Consider the following 7,383-nt stretch of genomic DNA (forward strand, 5'->3'; position numbering starts at 1 on the left):
CCCTCCCTCTCCCCTCTCCCTCTCCCTCCCCCTCCCCCTCTCCCTCCCCTTCTCCCTCTTCTGCTATTGAAAGTGCTCATGAGAGGGCAGCACTCCATACCTCCAGCCTGCATGGTCCCTCCCAGACAGGTTTCTGAAGAGAGATTTAATTCAATTCCACAAGGATTTGCTTGTGCCACAGCACTTCACACTGTACATTGACAAAACTAGTATTGACGAGTTCACTTTGATTTTCATGGTAACCCTGAAAGGCAGGTAGCAGATCAATTAGAATTCTTAAATTTGAGAAAAAGGAAATGAGAGTTAGGGGTTAAATGGGGTCACCAGGCTTGCTGGAGCAGGGGAAGAAACTCACCGGGAAGTTCTGGATGCTGCTAGAGGCTGCCCCACTGCTCCTGAGTCCTGGAGCCCCAATCTCAGCTCCCCGCACAGCATCGGCATGTAAATTTCCTTGCAATTGTCCTAGACCTGGGGACATCACCCTAGACACAGATTTCCCCAGCTGACCTTCAGTTGGTCATCTCTGCATGCTCTCTCTCTCTTTCAGTTCCAGCTCTCAACCCCGAGCCTGGCACATGATCCATATTTAGTAGATAATGAATTCATAAAAGAGGAGGCATTAAGAGTAGGAAATGCTAGAAACACTCTGGCCAACAGTAGCAGAATGGTTAAGGAAACTATGATGTATCTTGTACGTGGACTAGCATGTGGCTGTTAAAAACCACACTAATGAAAAATTAATATCAGTGTGGAAAAAGTCACAGGGTGTTGCCCTGTGAAAATGCAAATCACAACCTGGACATGGCAGTAATCTTAGCATTCAAGAATCTAAAACGAGAGGACTGCCATGAGTTTGGGGCTAGCCTGGTGACATAGCTTCAGGCTAGCCTGGACTCTGCAGAGAAATTCTGTTTTAAAAAACACCACCATTGCCACTACCAAAACACACTATAAAATCATGCATAGATTGTGATCACAGCCATGTAAAATACACGAACACAGATACGACCATGTATTTTGTTCTCTGAAGAACACAAGACAGATATCAAGGATATTAAGGGAAGTCTTAGTTTCTCTCCCAAGTCACATGTCTCGTTCCTGGAGGACTTTTCTGGTTGTGAAAACGGATAGGACCTCAGAGCCTCTATCAAACAGACAGAGAACTCGTGGGCTGGGCTTCCACCCAGCTTTAGAAAACACAGCGGTGGTCATTAGGAACTCTGCCTTGGATTCACAGAGGAGAATGAAACACTTCTTCCTCACCTCGTTTTCCTTGATGGGGCTCTGAGGCTAGTAGATAAAGAGAATGTTATAGGCTTAATGGGTATTGATTCAGCAGTAGATCTGACAGACTTTCCATCCCTATGAACAAGGTGGAGAAATGGAGGGCCAGAGAACAGCACCATTCAGTACACAGAAAGAGACTGTGAACACACATGCAAATGATCAAGGTCAGTGGTTTCCAGACTATTCTGGGGCAGGCTCTGTGAGCCGATATCTGCTGCTCATCTAACCCATTGCTCCTTCCTTCTGATGCCAATGGGGCTCTACAGTCCTTGGGCGTCCCAGCAGACCAGCATTGAACATTCAGGTTCTGAGGTGAAACTCACTAGCCATCAATCAGTCCAAGCCTTGACCTTTAGGGAAGTCTCCTGTATTTCGGGACTGCCTCATCTGATCGGACTCCATGTGTGACTTGGGACCCAAACCCAGTAATAAAGTGGTATGTCCATTTCCAAGATGATTTAACGTCTAGGAGGAAGGTAGTGTATCAGCATTGATCAACATGTAATTAAAGTGTACTATGGGATGGAAGCTAAAGAGTCAAGATGAGAGTAATTTACAGTCCTACGCTTGAGTCTGTGAATGAATCTGCACAAGAACAGATTGCTTGTAGCAATGGTTTGCCAGCGGTTCATCAAGACAGTGGGGCACAAACTAGATCAGGAGGCCATCTGAGGCCAATAAAGCTTTGCACAATACAACAGGCCAGGGTGGCTTAGACTCATCTAGAGTTCAGGCTAAACTATGAACTTTAAAGACCTTCATAAATACTAAAAACAAAATACAAAACAAAACCAAAACTGTAAAGGAGCACTCATATTCCTGGCTTTCTTACATAACATGAAATCAATCAATATAGTATAAAGCCAGAGATAAGGTAAATAAATCCAGGAGACTCTGCCTGCCTCTCCCCATGAAAATGCTTTTGCTTATGTTAGAGGTTTAAAGGATCAAAATTTTAAGGGCTTCCTCTTCCTTCTCCTCCCCCTCTTGCTCCTCCCCCTCTTGCTCCTCCCCTTGCTCCTCCTCCTCCTCCTCTTCCTCCTCCTTTCTTCTTCCTCCCCTTCCTCTTCTTCCTCCTTCTCTTCTTCCTCCTCCTTCCCCACCCCTTGGCTGTAGCCTGGTGCATTTGATTCAGGTATTCACTGGACATCAGTGTCAACGCCATGCAGAGCATATTGAGCCTAGAAGACTCAGCTGGAGAGGGGGCCTGCTATATCATCATCTACATCTGTTTGTGTCCATCTGAGTAAGATCCCAGCTCGCTTCCCCAGAGGGTCTCCCATGCATACAGAGTAGGGTGCAATTTCCTTAGTCTGGAAACATTTCAAGCTTGCCAGGACCTGAAAGTGGCTGCTTTTAAAAAAATCAAAATTAGAGAAACATTTTAAAACACAGAAGCACCTCAAGGCTTCTGGTGAAATATGGCTGTTCCCAGTTCTTTGCCCCACAGCAGCCTCTACCTTGTTCCCCAGCAGATACCATTTCAACAATATTTATGTCTTTATTCTGGAATTACTTTCATATCTCTAAACAATGTGTTTTAACTAATGCATCTTGATGTACGTGCTTTACGCATTATCTATTGATTATCACCAAGTGCCAGATTTTCTTCTATTACCTGCAACTCCCCCATCTTCATCCTTTGAATGTTTGCTTTTTTTTTTTTTTTTTTTAATGGTAAATGGTATGGTGTCAACTGCTTTGCCCAGGGAACTATGGATGACTGTCCCATCGGGTTAGTCACGCTCCCTTTCTGTCCAGTCCCCACTACCCCCAGCTGCCAGTCTCTTCCTCTGGACCTCTCTCACTTGACTTTCCAGACCTCCTTGCGGCCTTCCATTCCTTATCACTCGATTCACTCACAGCTCTAGTTCTTTTTTTTGGGGGGGGGGGGAATGGGGGATTGGGCTCTGGCACTTGCCCAGTCTAGTTTCTAACTCCCTATGTAGCCAAGGATGGCCCTGAGCTTCTCCTGCTTCCACCTCCCAAGTGCTGGGATTACAGGCATGTCCTACCACATCTGCTTATTGAGGTAAGTGTTGGCGATCAAACCCAGGTCTTTGCATAAGCTCAGTTAACACTCTCCCAACTGAACCAATCCTCAGCTTCTCCCATGTTAGACATTTGCTCTCTCCCTCCCTTCCTCCCTCTCTTCCTTCCTTCCTTCTTTCCTTTTCTTCCTTCCTTCCTTCTTTCCTCCCTCCCTTCCTTCCTCCCCTTCCTCCCTCTCTTCCTTCCTTCCTTCCTTTTCTTCCTTCCTTCCTTCTTTTCTCCCTCCCTTCCTTCCTCCCTTTCCTCTGTCCCTCTCTTTCTTCCTTCCTTCTTTCCTTCCTCCCCTTCCTCCTTTCCTCCCTCCCCTTTTTCCTTCCTTCCTCCCCTTCTTTCCTCCCTCCCCTTCTTTCCTCCCTCCCTCCCTCCCTTGGCCTTCAGCACAGACCCTGAGGCATTCTTGAAACCTCCCTTTTAATTTCCCCAGAGTCCCTTCATCTTCGCTTGTTGGGCTGGAGATGATGTTCTCTTCGGTCCATCTAGTCTCTCTTGATTTCCCGCAGTTTGCAGGATGCTCTTTGAGTACATGCTAAGGAGGAGTACAGAAGCAAAGATGATCTGAGTCCTTAGGAGCCCCAGAGTGTATCTGTTCTGCTCTTGTAACCCTTGGGTGTGGGGGTCTGACAGATTCCGGCTGGAGACTGTTCTCATCCAGATCACTGAGGCCTGCTGCACTGCTGCCCAGTGCCATGGACGAGAAGTCTGAGGTTAGGTTGCTAGGCTTCATAGATGAGCTGTCCCTTCTCTTCCCACCAGCACACCCTTCTCCACACCCCACCTTTCTTTAGCTCTGCTGTTCTGAATCTTTACGCATCTTATGAGCACAGACCTGGTCCATCTGAGCAGTCTCTTCAGCTCTGGAAAGTCCTTCTGCAGGACTTTTTGAAACTGCTTCCCCTCGTGTTTACTCTCGAAGATTCTCTTAATGAGGTCATAGGTTTTCAGAGTTGATCCTTTGTCATTTTTGCTTTCATACTTTTCTTCTTCTTTTTCCTTCTCTTTTAAAAAGATTCCAGTGACCCATATCATCTCAGCTTTCTATTGAATTTTTAAATCACAAAATGTTGATCATATATACCACATATTTCAAACATATTTTGTATTTTGTTTCTTTTTAATTGCATCCTGTTCTTGTTTTACACACACACACACACACACACACACACACACCAGCATCTTCATTTTCTTGATGATCTGATTAGAATCATTTTTAGCATTTATTGTAAAAAATTGTTTTAACTCATTCTGTTTCTTTCATTCCTTGATTACAAATCACTGTTACAACTTTGCTATTTTCCATTTCCAAATGTTTTTATACTTTGGTTACATGCACATGATACATAAGGCTCTTTAGTGAGCATCGCATTATCATTTAAGGGTCTGAAGTTAGACCTACTGATCTTCAGATTGTGTGTCCATCCACAGCACGGCCTCTTTGTCTTCATTAGGCAGTGGCAAGTTACTTTTAAACCTGCTTGTACCAGTTTCTCCTCCTCCTCCCGGCCATTAGAGCTGCCACTGCCCACCCAACTCTCACCCCACCCCACTCCCTCTTACCCCAAACCCCTCCCATCTCCGGCCCCCACCTCACCTTTCTCCACCCACCTCCCACCCTGCTCCCATCCCACACCCTCCCACCTCCCATCCCCCTTTTCTCCTCCCACCCCACACCCCTCCCCCGCTTTTCTTCTTTCTTGTTGGTGTCAGGATCAATCCCAAGGCCTGTGTATGCTAAACCTCCCCCACTCCACCTGCTGGAGGGCTTTCTTGTTCAGTGTATTTATTTATGTACTGGTAAATTTGCTCATTTGCACATTCGCTAATTGGATCGGTGGAAAACAGGATGTCGCTTTTAGTCAGCATTTGTTAATAACAGCCGAGCGGAGCATGTCTTCGTCGGCCTTCCAAGTTTCCTATTCTGTGGATGGGATGCACACACCTTCCAACCCGTTTCCTATTGAGTTGTTGACTTACTCCATTGATTTATGGAAACCTGTGTGTCTGCTATAACCAGGGTGCTCGCGAGAAATGCTGGATCTCAAGTCTGCCCCGCAGCAACGCAACCACAATATTTATCCGAGCAAAAGTCAAGAGATTACACTGTACATTTTAGTCTGAGAAACACAATTTAGGGAATTTTGTGTGAGACTGGGGTTCTGTCTCTTGGGTATTTGGTACAAATTTCTCTACAGCCACCAGAATCTTGTCTTTTCTAGCTGTAGCTACTGTTGCTGGACACAGGCAAAACTTCAGTTGCTTATTCAATTTCTTTAATGATGGAATTGAAATAAATCAATTCTGGTTTTTAAGTATCTTCTGAGTGAGGGTTATTGGTTCATTTGTCTAGAAAATTGTATTTCCTATTTATAATTTCTTAGGAGCTCTTATGAAGATATTCATTTTAGCCGTGAGATTTAAACTGTCTCCTTTATACCCAAAGCTGTGTTTCTGTTTTCTTCTCCCTCCCTCCCCCTTCCATTTCCCTTCCCTTCCCTCTTCCCTCCTCCCTCCCACTCTCCTCCCCCTCCCTCCCAAGCTCCTTCCCAAGGTTTTGGTTTTGTAGCATTTTCATTAATAATTCAATGAATAAAAACAGTAATTAATTTCCGACTTTATCTTTTTACTTCAACGTTCTGATCCCTTTGCCAGCTCCGTGAGTGGAAGCCTCTAACTTTTTAAATCTCTTTTTGTAGTGATTTTGACATTTAAGGATGTATATTTCAGACTAATAGCTATTGTAGTTGCATCTTGTGTGTTTTGGTGTGTTATGCTTTGATTATCCTTTATAGCTAAATGTCTTCTAACTTCCATGCTTTCTTCTTTCTGACCTGTGAGTTATGTGAAAGTGTGTTCAAATGTATGACCACGTAGGATATTCTAAAATTAGCTTTGAAGTATATTTCTAACTTAATTACTCCGTGGATGGAGTGGCATGACCTAGACGATATTAGCTCCTTGGTGTTTGTTGAGACTTGTTGCAGAGCCCTGCCTGTGCTTTCCTGCAGACTTGTGGATCCTTGAAAAGAATGCGTGTTCACTTCCTGGTAGGTACAGTCGGCTGTGTTTTTCTAACCTTTTATCCTCACTCTTCTTAATTGGATTAACCTATCAGTTGCTGAGTACTTCGATGCAATTGTCATTATGATTTTAGATAGGCAAATTTCCCCTTGTATTTGAGTGGTTTTGAATACACACACAGACACACACAGACACACACATCTTTTTTTTTTTTTTTTTTAAGTTTGGGTATCTTCCAGTGTCCCAGGCTGGCTTCAGACTTGCATCCCCCTCCCTCGGTTTCCCAGGTGATAGGATTGCTCCTGCCTTGCTGCTCTCTGTATTTTAATGCAAAGCTTTGCTGAAGCAGGTAGATCCTGTGTTTCAGGCCAGCCTGGGATCTTTAGTGAGATACTGTCTCAAACCTCAACCAACCAAGCAAAAAGCCTACATTATTAGCTTTAGTCACAGCAATGGTTCCTTTTAATTATGTGACGGCCATCTCTTTTTAATAATAATAATGTACAACAAAATAGTTGTTCTTGAGTATTTTTTTAGAATAGAATACAACTGGAATAGACCTTTCTAAATTGTTACTTTCAACTTTTTCATGCCCTTACTTTTAAGTAGCACATACATTTTCAAAAACTGATTTGACGGTGATATTTGTGAATTTACAAAGTCTCATGTATCTTAGGTTGGCCCCTGATCTCCTGTATAGCCAAGGGTGGCCTTATAATAATCCTCTTGGTTCAACCTCACAGATGCTGGGCCTGTAGGCATGTGCACCATGCCTAGTTCTTGTGGCACTAGGTGTCAAGCTGATTTGTTTACTCTTGGAAAGCATTTTATTAGCTGAGCCACAGCTCCAACTCCTCTTCATTGTTGTGTTTATTGAGACAGGGTCTCATGTATCCCAGGCTAGCCCTGAACTTCTGATATAACTAGGACGACCTCTAATCATTTGGATCTCCCTGTCTCTGTCTGCCGAATGCCAGGATAACATGTGGGCTTACAACACCATACTCAGTCTATAGCAGGTGACTTTAG

This window comes from Mus pahari, chromosome 10, assembly GCF_900095145.1.
Source record: "Mus pahari chromosome 10, PAHARI_EIJ_v1.1, whole genome shotgun sequence".
Taxonomy (NCBI): Eukaryota; Metazoa; Chordata; class Mammalia; order Rodentia; family Muridae; genus Mus; species Mus pahari.